Source organism: Amblyomma mixtum, chromosome 9 (genome assembly GCF_055824585.1).
Source record: "Amblyomma mixtum isolate Tamu chromosome 9, ASM5582458v1, whole genome shotgun sequence".
Taxonomy (NCBI): Eukaryota; Metazoa; Arthropoda; class Arachnida; order Ixodida; family Ixodidae; genus Amblyomma; species Amblyomma mixtum.
In genome coordinates, this window is record NC_143020.1 from 42,898,631 (window position 1) to 42,913,200 (window position 14,570).

The following is a 14,570-nucleotide window of genomic DNA, read 5'->3' on the forward strand; positions in this document are numbered from 1 at the left end:
ATTCTACTAAGATGTGCTAACTAGCAGGCTTGTTAACCAATATTCAATAGTTAACTTTTAAACTATTACCGTTGGGCTCCTTAATTATTGAGAGGCATGCAGCCAACCGTAAGCAATGTTCATATCCGTTTTTAGAATTTCGAGAACGCGATTATCCTCGGCGCTGTGGCCCAACAAATTTCGCCTACATCGCGACAAAATACATGCGGCTTGAGAAGCTTGCAGGCAAAGCAACCTCTCCAGTGAACCTAACTCGTCGAAATAGCCAAAATTTGTTGGGCCACAGCGCCAAGGATAATCGCGTTCTCAAAATTCTAAAAACGGATATGGACATTACTTACGGTGGGCTACATGCCTCTCAATAACTAAGGAGCCCAACGGTTATAGTTTAAAAGTTAACTATTAAATATTGGTTAACAAGACTGCTAGTTAGCACGGCTTAGCTGCATTATGATGTACTACACCACTGACAATGTTATGCCAGAAAAAGCGCGCATCTAATTCAAATAGCTTATTTTTAAAAATTTGCAGAAAGTCTTAGGTGAAACACCCTGTATAAGCGTGAAGCAACGCATCCCAACCTTTTGTTTATTGCGCAGGCGCACAGCGATTGTAATTCTATCAATTTTGCCAAAACTAACCGAGCAGCACGCTTTTGCTTCTAAGCTACATAGGAGAACCTTTATGGCACATTTAAAGAGCAGAAGTGTCAAAACGAGGGGAGTAGTGTTGACCTTACTTTACACAGTTTCAGAGCTTAAGGGCTGCCATAAGTTCTTCGTTACGCGGCTAAGAAACAGTGCAATGTTGCCAGGTTACTTTTAGCATTTTGATCTTTGACACGTATCATTTTCAAAGAAATCTTTGTTTCGAGTTTGAGGAGACAAAACATTCCCAAGTAGCTCGACTTATTAAGAAATTTGTAGCGACGGAAAATATTTTTCCCAATTCAGAATTTGGAGACAGAAAAAATTAAGGAAAATAAAAGAATAAAGTGGAGGAGGAAGTTGCAGTGGTAGCGAGAATCCGGGGTGCTCGGCGACGACCGGCGGCACCAGCGTAACGTGAGGCGTCTTTTTTTTCGCCGATGACGTGATCGGTAACGTATGCGGCCAGCACGCCGTGAGGAGTGACACTTCTAGCCTCTGTTGGCTCAGAGGTAGTGGCAGCGTAGCCTCCATTCGGCCCTGCACCTTCCATGCGCAGTCCAGTGCGGTACAAATACCGCTGCAGCTGCGACGAAACATTGTGTTGTCGAGAAGTCTAATTGTCGGCATTTTTGTTACTAGGGAACCAGCTAGTGCTTGAGCACTCCATGTGCAATCTATTGCAGGTGGCAGCTGGCAGGCGCAGGCGTGATTCGCGGGCAGGACGGCTTTTTTTAGCGGGTAATGTAGTGCTAGCGCAGTGAAATAAGGCGAGAGCACTTACTTCGTTGCTAGTTTCTTTGAAAGCGAACTCTTGCCGATTTTCTCCAAGCGCCTCAAAGTGGGGTTTAAATCGTTCGCGGTCTCCACCTCTGGTGATTATGGGCCTCCGCTAGTTATGAAGTCGGGCCGACTATTCCCCTTCGTTTACTAAGACTGGGCATCAAAGCATATCTTGACACACCCTCTCCAGTTAATTGTCCATCACGATGCCGATCTGGGGATGCAGTGCTTCTTCAACGTTGTAGACGTCGAAAGCCGTAGTGTTCAGTACCCGCTCAGCGAAAATTGATGAGTTCATGCAGTAGACATATCTGTTGTTAAGCTCTGTACTCTCCAGCCACTGATGAAAAACAAGCTTACACCGGTCCATCACGAAATTCATTTCAAAGAGGACCGACGTCCCTTTATTGGTTATTGTTGACAGTGCGAACGCAATTCAATTTCGTGGGATTCATTGAATCAGGTTTAGGACATGAGCGGCATTCTGTCCCATCGCAGAGTGAGAGCAAACACTGGGGCATCTGAAGTAAATCCCGGCATCCGAAACGGCCCTAAGCAGCTGCGGCGACTGTAAAAACGGGAAGAAGGGGGGCAGGTTGTTTTGGAGAAAGCCGGAGTAACTTCAATGCGTACAGACCACAGACAATGCTCCGGCGTGGGTGTTTTGAAAATTTATGACTATTTGAAGGAGTTCCATGTGGGAGCACAGATCAGAATGGGGAATCGTCGCGTTGGCACTGGAGCGCGGCGTGCCACGGGGGTAAAGGTAGAAAGGAATTTCAAGAGAATTTTGTGCAGCCCTCAGATGTTGCTTTTTTATTATTGTAGCCCCGGTTTGGCACAAATTATATATGCTACTCATTCTGTCAGTTCTATTGTTGATACCTTAAACGTTTACTTACTCTTGAGATGATCCATCGAAGACACAAACTGCAGTGTAAGACGATCCGATAGGAACCTTGGTATTAGCGTATTGAATGCGATGTCCCTGCACAAGATAATTTAAGACAAGTTGGGTGAGGTAGGAAGGCGGGGGTTGCAAGAAGCGTTATCCCGAGTTGTACATGGAACTATTACTAGCCAAGACGCAGTGATCCTGCTGTATGTGTCTTACAGGCGAGGTGACGGGTTCTTAAAATTACAATACGTGTGTGCCTTAAGAGCTCGGCCAATGTTGAGTAAAATGCTGCATCTTGTAGTTCACAACACCTTCAAGCCGGTTGAGAGATGGATTTCGAAACACAAGTGGCATTGCTTTTCTTAGATTCTCCCTTTTTAATTTGCACTTTGATCGCCACCGCTAAAGAACTTCAGTATAATGCCACGTATCATTGGGTTTGTTCGTTCACGCTCAAGGCTGCAGGAAAGGGTTGTTATCACTTTTGTTCGTGGCGCGAGAAGCGACCAGACTAATCTCGATTGATCGCAGCCATGAAGGGCTGCATCTAGGTTTTTCTAGATTACTGTAGATGATCTTGTCCTGTTATCTGGAAGTTTCCTTGCCGCCTTTAAATTGAGCGATGCCGCGAGCGGCGGACATTCGCAGTTCGACGACCGCCGAGCACGCCTGTTGCTTACGCCGCCGCCGAGTGATTCAGTTCTTTTGAGGGCGCAAGTCAGCCCAAATAAAGAGCTTCGTTTGCAAGTATTTCTGGTGTCTTCCTGACCGCTGGACTGCCGTCACTACAACGTGACATCTGGTGGAGGTGCTGGGTAGCCTCCCATGTTCCGGACACCCCCTACAAGTCGAGACGCCAGCCCTTTGAGTCATCTACCGCAGGACCTGAGTCCAGTCCACCGCGCAAGCCGACGCCTGCAAGGGGACGCACCTGAGTTCGGGACCCTGCCGGACCCTACCCGGAAGCGAAAGCAAGTACCAACGTCCATCATGACCTTGCCCCAGACGACCACTCCAATCATTCTGCAGCAGCCCCGGGTGCCACCAACCTTCGACGCTTCGCCTGGCGCCGACCCCGAGGAATGGCTGGAGCAGTTCGACCGTGTGGCTGTCTTCAACAACTGGGACGACGCCATGAAATTTAGGTACGTCTTCTTCGCCCTGGAGGGACCAGCAAGAGTCTGGTTCGAGAATGAGGAAGCCAGCCTTGCCAACTGGGAAACCTTCAAGGAACAGCTTCTGAAGACCTTCACAAACGTCGTGCGAAAGGAGAGAGCCCAGCAGCTGCTACAGTCTCGCATACAACACCCAAACGAGACCGTTGCAGTGTATACTGAGGAGATGAAGCGTCTCTTCCGGCGTGCCGACATGAACATGAAGGAAGAAGAGAAGGTGAAGTTGCTTATGCGAGGAGTTAAAGAGCAACTATTTGCCGGCCTCGTTCGCAACCCACCGAAAACCGTCGCTGAATTCGTAGAAGAGGCATCCACAATGGAGAAAACTCTCGACGCCCGAGCCCGCCAGTATGACCGCCAGCAGCGCTTTTTGTCAGCAAGCTGCATGGACACCGCTAACAATGATAACCTGCGGGAGGTTATACGTGAAGTTGTGCGAGAGGAGCTCCGACGGTTGCTGCCAACGGGAACGCAGCCGCAACTTTCATCGCTCACTGACGTCATCCGGGACGAGGTTCAACAGGCCTTGGGTGTGACGCCGACACCCACGCAGCCTCTGCAGCCCCCAGCCATGACTTACGCCGCAGCTGTGCGCCGTCCTGCACCTCGACGACGGGACCCAAGCCCCTATCGCCCTCAGCCAGCTGCGTTGGACCGCCGCCCACTCGCCCCAACCCGCCCGTCCTACGAGCGACGCGCGCAGCCGAGGAAATGCGACGAGTGGAGAACTCCCGACCAGCGCCGCCCACTATGCTTCCACTGTGGCGAAGCCGGTCACGTCCTCCGGCACTGCCCATACAGAAGACTGGGCATCCGAGGGTTCTCTTACGACGCTCCACGACCCCGACCCGGCCAGCGACCAGCCGAAATCGCGGAGTTTTTACGTCGGGAAGAATACTCATCGCCGAGCCGCCTATCACGTTCCCCGTCGCCATCGTCCCCGCGCTTTGTTTCTCCTAGCCGAGGTTACGCCGTGCGTGGACGCTCCCCCAGCCCCCGAAGGTTAAACTAAATAAAGCAGCCTCTGGAGGTGAGGTTGCTTCTAAGCGCAATGACAAAGATCCTCCATCGACGAGTACTCAAGACCATGCCTCAACTACGACGACAACACCGACGACGACAACACCGACGACGACAACACCGACGACGACAACACCGACGACGACAACACCGACGACGACAACACCGACGACGACAACGCCGACGACGACGACACCGACGACGATGACACCGACGACGACGCGGCCAGACTTGAAGCTTTTACCGCTGCCCAGTGAAGTAACGTCACAGTACGCCCACCGCAGCCTCACTACTCGACGAAGCCGAGATCGGACACCGAAGACAACGTACAATACCAGAACGCGAACAAGTGACCTTGAAGTTACGGTCGACGGTCACGCGGTTACTGCCTTGGTGGACACGGGAGCTGACTACTCTGTCATGAGTGGCCCACTCGCTGTCCGACTCAGGAAGGTGACAACAACCTGGGATGGCCCGCTGATCCGCACCGCAGGTGGCAACCTGATTACGCCGTCAGGACGCTGCACCGCGAGAGTTACTGTAAATGGGAGAACCTATGCGACAACCTTCCTGATCCTACAGCAATGCTCGAGAGACGTGATTTTGGGAATGGACTTCCTGAACGAACATCGGGCGATCATCGACCTTCGATCTAAGTCGATCAAGCTTTCCACGGAAAAAGCCATACCTGTTGCGACGAGCGCGACTCATCACGTTGCCTTAAACGTCCTCGATGAAGCATTGAGCGTGCCGCCCCGATCAAGTGTTCTCGTCGGCATAGGTACTGGAGACGTCGAAAATGCCGAAGGTGTTATCGAGGGGAACACCCAGTTACTCCTGGATCGAGGATTGGGCGTCGCGAGGGGAGTCGCCGAAATCCGAAATGGCCGAGCCCAGGTGTTGCTAACCAACTTCACCGAAGAATACCGGCATCTAAACAAAGGTACGACGATCGCTTTCCTCGACGAGCTGGCAGACATCAGAGACGTATTTGCCCTACCCGACCAACCTGCAGAACTATCTGAACAAGGCCATCAACCCACGTTCGACATCAACCCAGCATTACCCCGGAGCAGACAAGACCAAATACGCAGTCTTCTTCAAAGGTACACCGATTGCTTCTCATCAGCATCGAATGTGCGACGAACCCGGCTTGCCAAGCACCGCATTGTCACAGACGAACACGCACGACCACTACGACAGAGCCCCTACCGCGTATCGCCGTTAGAACGCCAAGCTATCCGCAAGCAAGTTGAGGAAATGCTTCGTGACGACGTCATCCAGCCATCGAGGAGCCCCTGGGCAGCACCGGTCGTCCTAGTGAAAAAGAAAGACGGCACCCTTCGCTTTTGCGTCGATTACCGCCGCCTGAACAACATTACGAAGAAGGATGTCTACCCCCTCCCCCGCATCGACGATACACTGGACCGGCTGTGCAACGCTAAGTACTTCTCATCGATGGACCTGAAGAGCGGCTACTGGCAAATTGAAGTCGACGAAAGAGATCGCGAGAAGACTGCGTTCATCACGCCAGACGGACTCTTCGAGTTCAAGGTGATGCCATTCGGCCTCTGCTCTGCCCCAGCGACGTTCCAGCGAGTAATGGATACGGTGCTCGCAGGCTTGAAATGGCAGATTTGCCTAGTCTACTTAGATGACGTTGTTGTCTTCTCCTCAAGCTTTGAAGACCACCTCAGAAGGCTTCGGATAGTGCTGGAAACGATCAAGTCTTCAGGCCTGACACTGAAACGAGAGAAGTGCCACTTCGCTTACGAGGAGCTGCTGTTCCTTGGTCACGTCGTAAGCAAGGATGGAGTTCGCCCAGACCCCAAGAAGACGGCTGCGATCGCAGAGTTTCCACAGCCTAATGACAAGAAGGCTATACGCAGATTCCTTGGATTATGCGCTTATTACCGGCGATTCGTCAAGAACTTTTCGCGCATCGCTGAACCTTTGACCCAACTTACCAAGGCTGACGTGCCTTTTAAATGGGAAAGGCCGCAAGAGGAAGCTTTCAACGAACTGAAGCGCCGCTTACAGTCCCCTCCTGTGCTCGGGCACTTTGATGAAAACGCCGAAACCGAAGTTCATACCGATGCAAGCAGTGTGGGCTTAGGAGCGGTCCTCGTTCAGAAAAATGGCAGACAAGAGAAGGTTATCGCGTACGCTAGCCGTTCACTGTCGAAAGCCGAGGCCAACTACTCGACCACCGAGAAAGAATGTCTCGCCATTATTTGGGCCACGTCGAAATTTCGCCCCTACCTGTACGGACGACCATTCAAGGTTGTGAGCGATCACCATGCTCTGTGCTGGCTAGCCAATTTGAAAGATCCCTCCGGCCGCCTTGCTCGTTGGAGCCTGCGCCTTCAAGAATTCGACATAACCGTAGTCTACAAATCTGGCCGCAAGCATTCCGACGCAGACTGCTTGTCGCGAGCCCCCGTCGACGCAGCACCGGAAGAGGAAGACGACGACGCTTTCTTAGGACCGGTAAGCGCGAGCAGTTTCGCGCAGCAGCAGCGCTCTGATCCTGAGTTGCAAAGCCTGGTTGATTATCTGCAAGGCAAGACCGCATCGCCTCCCCGAGGGTTCAAGCGCCAACTGTCGTCCTTCGTCCTTAACAATAATGTCCTCCTGAAGAAGAACTTCGCGCCCAACAGGACAGTACATCTTCTTGTCGTGCCCAAGAATCTTAGGCAAGAAATTATGCAGGCATGTCATGATGAGCCGACTGCAGGGCATCTCGGGATTGCTCGCACGTTGCACCGCATCCAGGAGAAGTACTATTGGCCGCGGCTAGCTACCGACGTATCACGGAAATAATATCACGGAAACGTCGTCTTTATTAAGTCTGCCTATTTATCGCTAGAGCTAAACTATCAAGGTCGCAGAATGTAGGCTATTGTGGTCGTGTTCGTAAGGCGAGGAGGACCTTGTCTGCAGTATCACTCAATATCTGCTGCATGTAGGGATGCCAACAGTTCCCCTCATTTTTTTCATATTGGTACAGGGAAGGCAGCACATGTGTAGCTGATGTGGTGCAATTCAGAGGAGCTTCGGAAAAATACTGACAGAGCAAGTATCGGTTTATCCACAGCCTCTTTACAGGGCTCCGACAACTGTGTTGGAGAAGATTCCTAGCCCGTGCAGTTAAGGTTGGTCCCGCCGGCAGCCATCATTGTTGGGGAACCAGCTAAATTTTTTGAAGAAACCACATGTCCCATTGAAAAACTGTGTGGAGCAAATATAAGAAATGATGTCTAGTCTTCTAGTCACACCCCTCACGGGCCGCTGTCAGAGTCCTATCTGCTCCATCCGTCTGAATACTACGCCGGAAAAATGAGGCCGTCTAAGCGGTCGCCACTTGTGAATATCTCGACAGCATAATCTCAAAAGTAGACGTCGCCTCCCCGATGCATCTTATACAGTGATAAAATATGGCTCTATAGAAGCAGTTGAATCCTAGGTTGCTTCGCTTATTATCCGCGTGTGGAGTTGATATATGGCGTTATTTAAATAATGGTGGCGGGAACTGTCAAATAAAATAATAATTTTGCATTAAGCGAGCATGCAAGAAGCAGCGAAACTTAGATATATAGAAAAGTTGGAGAAATTTGAATAAAGGGAAAGCATTGTAAGCCAGTTGCAAGTTTCGAGTTCATTAGAATTTCTCACTTTCGCCATAAATACGCATACTTTTCGCCAAAGGGGGTATGTGGTCCATGTCATTGCTTCCACAAAAAGAAAGAACGATTTTTTTCTTTCAGGTTATAGGCCACCACACACACTCACGAAGCAAAACAGCGCAAGAGCATGCATATAATTAAAAGATACAAACAAACAATCTGAACTCAACACCGCTGAAAGCACACAACCCATACGAATCTATTTTAACCAGTTTCAACGCCCGCCGCGGTGGCTCAGTGGTTACGGCGCTCGGCTACTGGCCCGAAAGACGCGGGTTCGATCCCCGCTGCGGCGGCCGAATTTTGATGGAGGCGAAATTCTAGAGGCTCGTGTGCTGCGCGATGTCAGTGCACGTTAAAGAACCGCAGGTGGTCGAAATTTCCGGAGCCCTTCACTACGGCGTCCCTCACAGCCTGAGTTGCATTGGGACGTTAAACCCCAATTAACCAAACTAACCAGTCCGAACACGTTAGAAGAGGACGGGAACATTGGACTGGACTGAGTCCGGAATTGAACCCGAACTCGAAACATTATTCGAAAAAATTACGGGTCGACGCCCTGGTTTTGTTTTTTCTTCCAGTATCACTTTCGACATATAGCCAGTGACAGTTTGTTGTGAACCATTCCTTGGCCACCTTTTTCTGCTGCGGCCATGTTTACTCTCCAATTGTAGAGAAGAAAGGGGGAAAGCTTGGGACATTTACTTAGCCAAGTGGTTTGAACTTCATAAGTATATCGCCAAAACTACACACTACCATACTCATCAAATATTACATCTTTCCGCAGGGTCTAATTTTTACAGCGATTTTTTCTACCACCAAAACAGCAGCTGTGCCGATCGGGGACTGTCGCGGGCCTTAAGGAATCCGCTGCCGTTGGTGTAACGCGACGAATTCTTTTCCGTGGTATTTTGCACGCCTAGCCTCGTAGCACGGGGCTGGTACAGGCGTGCGCTTTTACCACTGAATCGCGAGGCGCCTGGGCTGACGTCGCAGGTGAGCAGCGCTGCTGGACTGCAAAAAATGCAATAGTTTGTTCCTGATTGTCATGGCGGATATAAAACTCCCACAGAAGGAAGTGAAAAAAATTTAATTCACAAAAGGTTGTGCTAATGGCTTAAAATGGCTTGTTCTAGCGAAAAGATGTTCGCGAATGTGGCGTCACCATGTTGCGCATGTTACGTTGTCAGCGACATTCAGTTCGGTCTTTTTCTTTAACAGTAACCAGGACGATTTTATGGTGCTTTAAAGTTCCAAAGTGACACAGGCTTTGAGGGATGCCGTAGTGAAGGGCGTAGGAAATATCGACTGTGTAGGGTTGTTTAACCTGCAGTGGAATCGCACAGTGCACAGGCTTCCAGACTTTCGCCTCTGTCGATATTCGACCACCACGGCCGAGATCGAACCCGTGTTTTTGGGTCACGGGCCGAGCGCCGCAACGACTTAGCCAACGCGGTGGCACCAGTAACGCAGGAGGGAGAAGATCCCTGCGTAGTGCTTGACTGGGTGGCAGCTAAGACATCCCTCTAGTCGTGGCAAATGTAACTCGTTAGGCACCTCCTGTTGGTCTTAGTAGTCACGCTCCTAAGAGGTGGACGGCGATTTGTATTTCTTATTTTTCTTCCAATGCTACTACACATGCTTCACGACCCCTTTTTTCGGACAAGAAAATCGGTTCTTATCAACGCTAGCTTTTACCACTGATCCAGGAATGATGTACCAAATGGCGGAGGCAAATGTTACGACAGCACCGTAAACCGCAGTCTTGGCGCAGTTAGATTCGTGGTTGGCAAACTGCGGCGCCGCGCCGACATTCGCAGCCCCTGATGCTCCGAGAGTGTTACTCTTCCGAAGTACATTGTACAGGGCGTTGTTTTCTTTTCCATGCGCCGGAATCGAGTGCTGTCAGGACACAACTCGCTGCGGTTGTCATTCTATTCGTTGCACAGGTCTGCGACCAATAGACGAACGTCAACTTCAAGCAACAAGTTATGACGAGTAAAGACTGCTCTGTCGTCGAGTGTAAAAACCTCGCAACTTTGGCTGCACTCCAAGCTGGAGACGCTATTGGAATCGGTGCTTCTCGCTTCTCTTTTCCCGGCCGCTTCTTTCCAAAGGGTACAAGCTTTCGGTTCGGGCGTTGGTGTTTTCATTGCGTCGCTTCGTTGCTAGAGCTGCTTTCCTGCTTTGAAGATCTTGTTCTTCAGTTCAGCTGCTCTTGAAGCTGCACCTCGAAGCAGCCTTCGAACCTTCACCAAGGGTGAGCGGAAATCATGCATTCCTCAGCCGCCATCATTTTCCCGACATCCCGGTTTCGCTTGTTTTTCAACTCCCCGTTATAACAGCAGCGGACAGGTATACTGACTTAGTTTGCAGTTGTACAGGACCCTGCACGTCTTCTTTCTTCACGCTGCCAAGTACAGTTAAGTGCTTGGTCGGAACGCTGCGTGTTTCACATTCCGCATTTATTTGTACAAAGTAAAGCTTACGTAGACATGCGCACATGGGGAAAAGCATTATCGAATGTTCATAAAAAAAGTGTTGCCAAAACTCAGTCATGTTTTCGCTCGTTTTAGTAATATTTTCGGCTGTTTTCGTTCGCTTACTGCACTTCATTTTCATAACTTTATCATTACCTGTATTATAACCTGCAAAGCTTGGGAAGCGCGTTATTCTTGCAGAACGATACGCCCCTAGAGGACGGGTGTTAGTCTCCTCTGCATACAATGCATAAATCAGCGAGCAATAAGCGTTGGATGATCACTTTGACTGGCTGGTCACTGATGACGTGTCATCGACTGACCCATACGTTGCGTCGCAGTGGCTACCACGGCAATGCTCTTTCCCATGACGGATGACGAAGAATCCCGTGGCATGAAATGTAATTCTTCGAGCCACCGGAGCCGCTTCGTACAACAGGTGACCTCAACCGGAAGCTCTTCGAACGAAGATTAGAATACTTTTTTATTGTATGAGGAATCCCAAAAACACTGACCTGAGTCTACGAAAGGCCCTTTTCATTTAGTCGTCGCCGGAGAAAAGACAATGAAGTTTTGTAATACGTTAAACGTTTTAACCTAGCCAATCCCCCGCCGTGGGTATGTGCCATTAGGACTGAGTACATTATCAATTTCAAGTTTTCAGAAGACGAGAGGACCAGCAGCTATGCCACGGAGGTGGAAAAATTCACGACTATTATACTGATCATAGCAATTAGGTACACGAACATTACATATTCAGAAGGAGAAACGAAGTTGGTCTCACAAATTCGCTCGTGAGGGACCGAATGGCGTTCGGAGTTAACGATGACAGTGGTCTTGAAAAACTTCTGGGCGACAGCACCTCAGCTTTACAGCAAGCGAACAAGGCTGAAAAGCAGCTGAAGTGTCAGCTAATGACAAGGAAATGCGGAAACAAGTAGCAGACGTTCACCGCTTTTGCATGGCTTGTCCAAGCCGCGAAGCCCAAGGAGAACCCACTGCGATGTGGGTGCCAAAAATGCAGTATAACACATACCTCAAGACGTTGCTCTGTATTTGGACAAATGTGCCCGAAATGTTTGGTTACTAAACACTTCTCCAGGTATTGTAGAGCGACTACAGAAGCGGGCAAGTAATGAAGTGGCGAATACAACTTCAAGATACTCAGCATGTCTGTAACAACGTGTCAAGCAAGGATAAATGGACGGTTAGAGCACAAAACAAGAACATATCAGCTCCGCTAAAAGTGGCACTGGATTGCAAGGAAATTTCTTGCCTTCGGGGGTCTGCAGCAAAATGAACCCGCAGCCGTCCCAGCACCCGATCAGTGTGATATTTCGCTTCACTGGCGAAGGCGGAAACAATCATATTGGCGTCATGCGGGCTGAAGCAGCTCCAAACAGTCGCGTTGCCACACTTAACTTTTTCGTTGTCAGTGAAAGACGACAGGAATCTTGGGCATTAACGAAAGTGAGTACCTATAGGCACCTTCGAGACTACCTTTGTATCGAGAATATTGAGGTTAGCCTGGACACCGATTAGAAATCAATGAATGTACGGTAGACCTAATGTGGAGAATACACTCGTATCGAGCACATTCAAATTAGATTTCAAAGTGTAATTAAAAAAATTCAAATTGCTCTAAATCGATTATTGTTAAATTTCGATGGGAAATATGAGGGGGTGGGGCTGGAATGGAAAACATATTGGAAATGGCCCGCGCCTAATTTGGAGACCACATCGCATTGACCATAGTCAAATTATGCTTCAGCATGTCACTTAAGGGTCTTGCCATAATATCCATTAGTCTGAAGGATAGTTCAGTATCATATGCGCGCACCGGTCAGAGAGTCGAGTTTTTCATTGAGTAGAGCAATGACGGTCTTCTCAAAACAAGCCATCGTAGCTTTAAGTTCCTCCATGGAGAATAGGTGATCCATTTTCAACCACCATGTGTTGGAACATTGCTGCAATTAAGCGTTTCAAGTGCATTTGGCAGACCTGCTATCCTTGTGGTGAGTTCTTCAGCTACCTCGACCTCACCGCTTCTTTGCAGGAGCGCGATGGACGCTGTTCATAGCACGTGCGAGAGCCACGAACAACGTTTCAAACGTGTGACAGAGGGTTCCGGGGGTCGATAGTTTTGCAAAATGGCCTCGAGCGTTGTGCCTGAAGGAATTTTATTAGGCGCTGAGTCGACTTCTGTGTGCGCTTCGCACACTTGAATTAGAGACGCTATTTTATGCATCGATATCGATGTTCTGGCCTTCATTCTAATGTTCGCGATCGCTGTAATTCGGGATCTAATATCATGTAGTCTGCAACAGGGTTAATGAAGCAGATTGATTGCATTGTCCTTTGGCTTCTCAATTTTTTCTTCGAGGCCTGTGGTGAATTCTTCATTGCAGGCATCCTCCATAAGTTCTTCAACAGCTGTCCAATCGATGTGCCGCAAAAGTGTGGCAGAAGGGGGTGTGGAATTTCCGGTAATGATCAGGTAGGCTGGGCTTTGGTTGCTTTCATGGATTTCTACAGCCGAAAACCAGCGGACGCTGGTGGTAAGGCATCTTGAAACGAAAGTCAACTCCGGACAGCTGCTGTAACTCAGCACTTTAATATAAGTTGAGGTTCTGCCCTTTAGGCTCGGGTGATAGGCAAAGAACACAAACTTTCGTCCCCTAATGTTCATCCTCTGTCCATCCCACATGGTATGGTGAGTACCATACTCGCCTGTAATCATATATGGAACGGATGTGACTTCCACGAAATCACTCAGTCATTCAGGGTCGAAGCGGCATGATGGGGCGCGTAGCAGCCGCAAGCGTAAGCGTGAAGGCGCACTTGTTCACTGTCAAGCCTATGTGCTGGTGGTCGTTGCTTGGGGAACCGAATGTAGTACATGCGCAAGTTCACGTCGGATGTAGACGAATACATTGCTAGTTCTGGTGCCCGTTAGGATGCAAACGCCTCCCAACCGGACCTTCGCAAGATCTTCATTACCTTAGGTTCACAGACCACAAGGAGGGTTTTCTTAGACATAGCGCCAATGGTTTGAAACCCGGGACTGGAGTACATCTTTAAGATGTTCAAGCAACTTGCGTAGGCTTGAAAAAGACACGTGTTACCATGCTTTTTTAAACGGCACATTGCGTTTCTTGAATAGCGCTGTCGCAACTTATCTTTAGCGTTACACTGATAAGTAACTGTTGAATGACTCATTGAAAATTTGCTCACTGCACATCGCAGTGAAACTGAACTAGGAGATTGGCCGTTGCATTTCACGGCTTTTCTTCTCGTGTTTTTAAATAACTGCTTCAGTTCTGTCATGGCACGTACAATTTCCAATTTTCCCGTTATATCGGTGGCCCACTATGACGTTCCCTACTAATCAGAGATACGTATTTATTCACGTTTAAATGGTTAATCTCCATCACCATTCATGTTTCGTCTGAGTGCCAAGAGCCACGCAAGGTGTGAGAGCGTCTGATTGTGGCACAAGTGCAGTACTTTATTGTATTACAGAGATATTTTTCTTATACCTTCTTGAGCATGCTGTATTTTGCTCAATACCACGTTTCAATCATCACGTATACACTGTTCACAAGTCACTTGGAATAAGGCTTCAGGGACTCTGGGAGCTACCATAGACAGCACCGTAGCCTACAAAGTTAACCGGAACGGCGCTCAAATAGATATGTCTGAAACTACATTCTAGATATTCAAGGTATGGGGCACCGTTTCAGCAAAAATCTTGAAAAGTGGGTTCCATTTATACTTGCAACATGTTGCTCGCAGTTCAAGCTATAAAAGTGGACCGCTTTTGTAAAAAGTTACCGATACTAAGTTAAAGCGTAAGTAGAAGTAGGCTAAGAATGCACCAG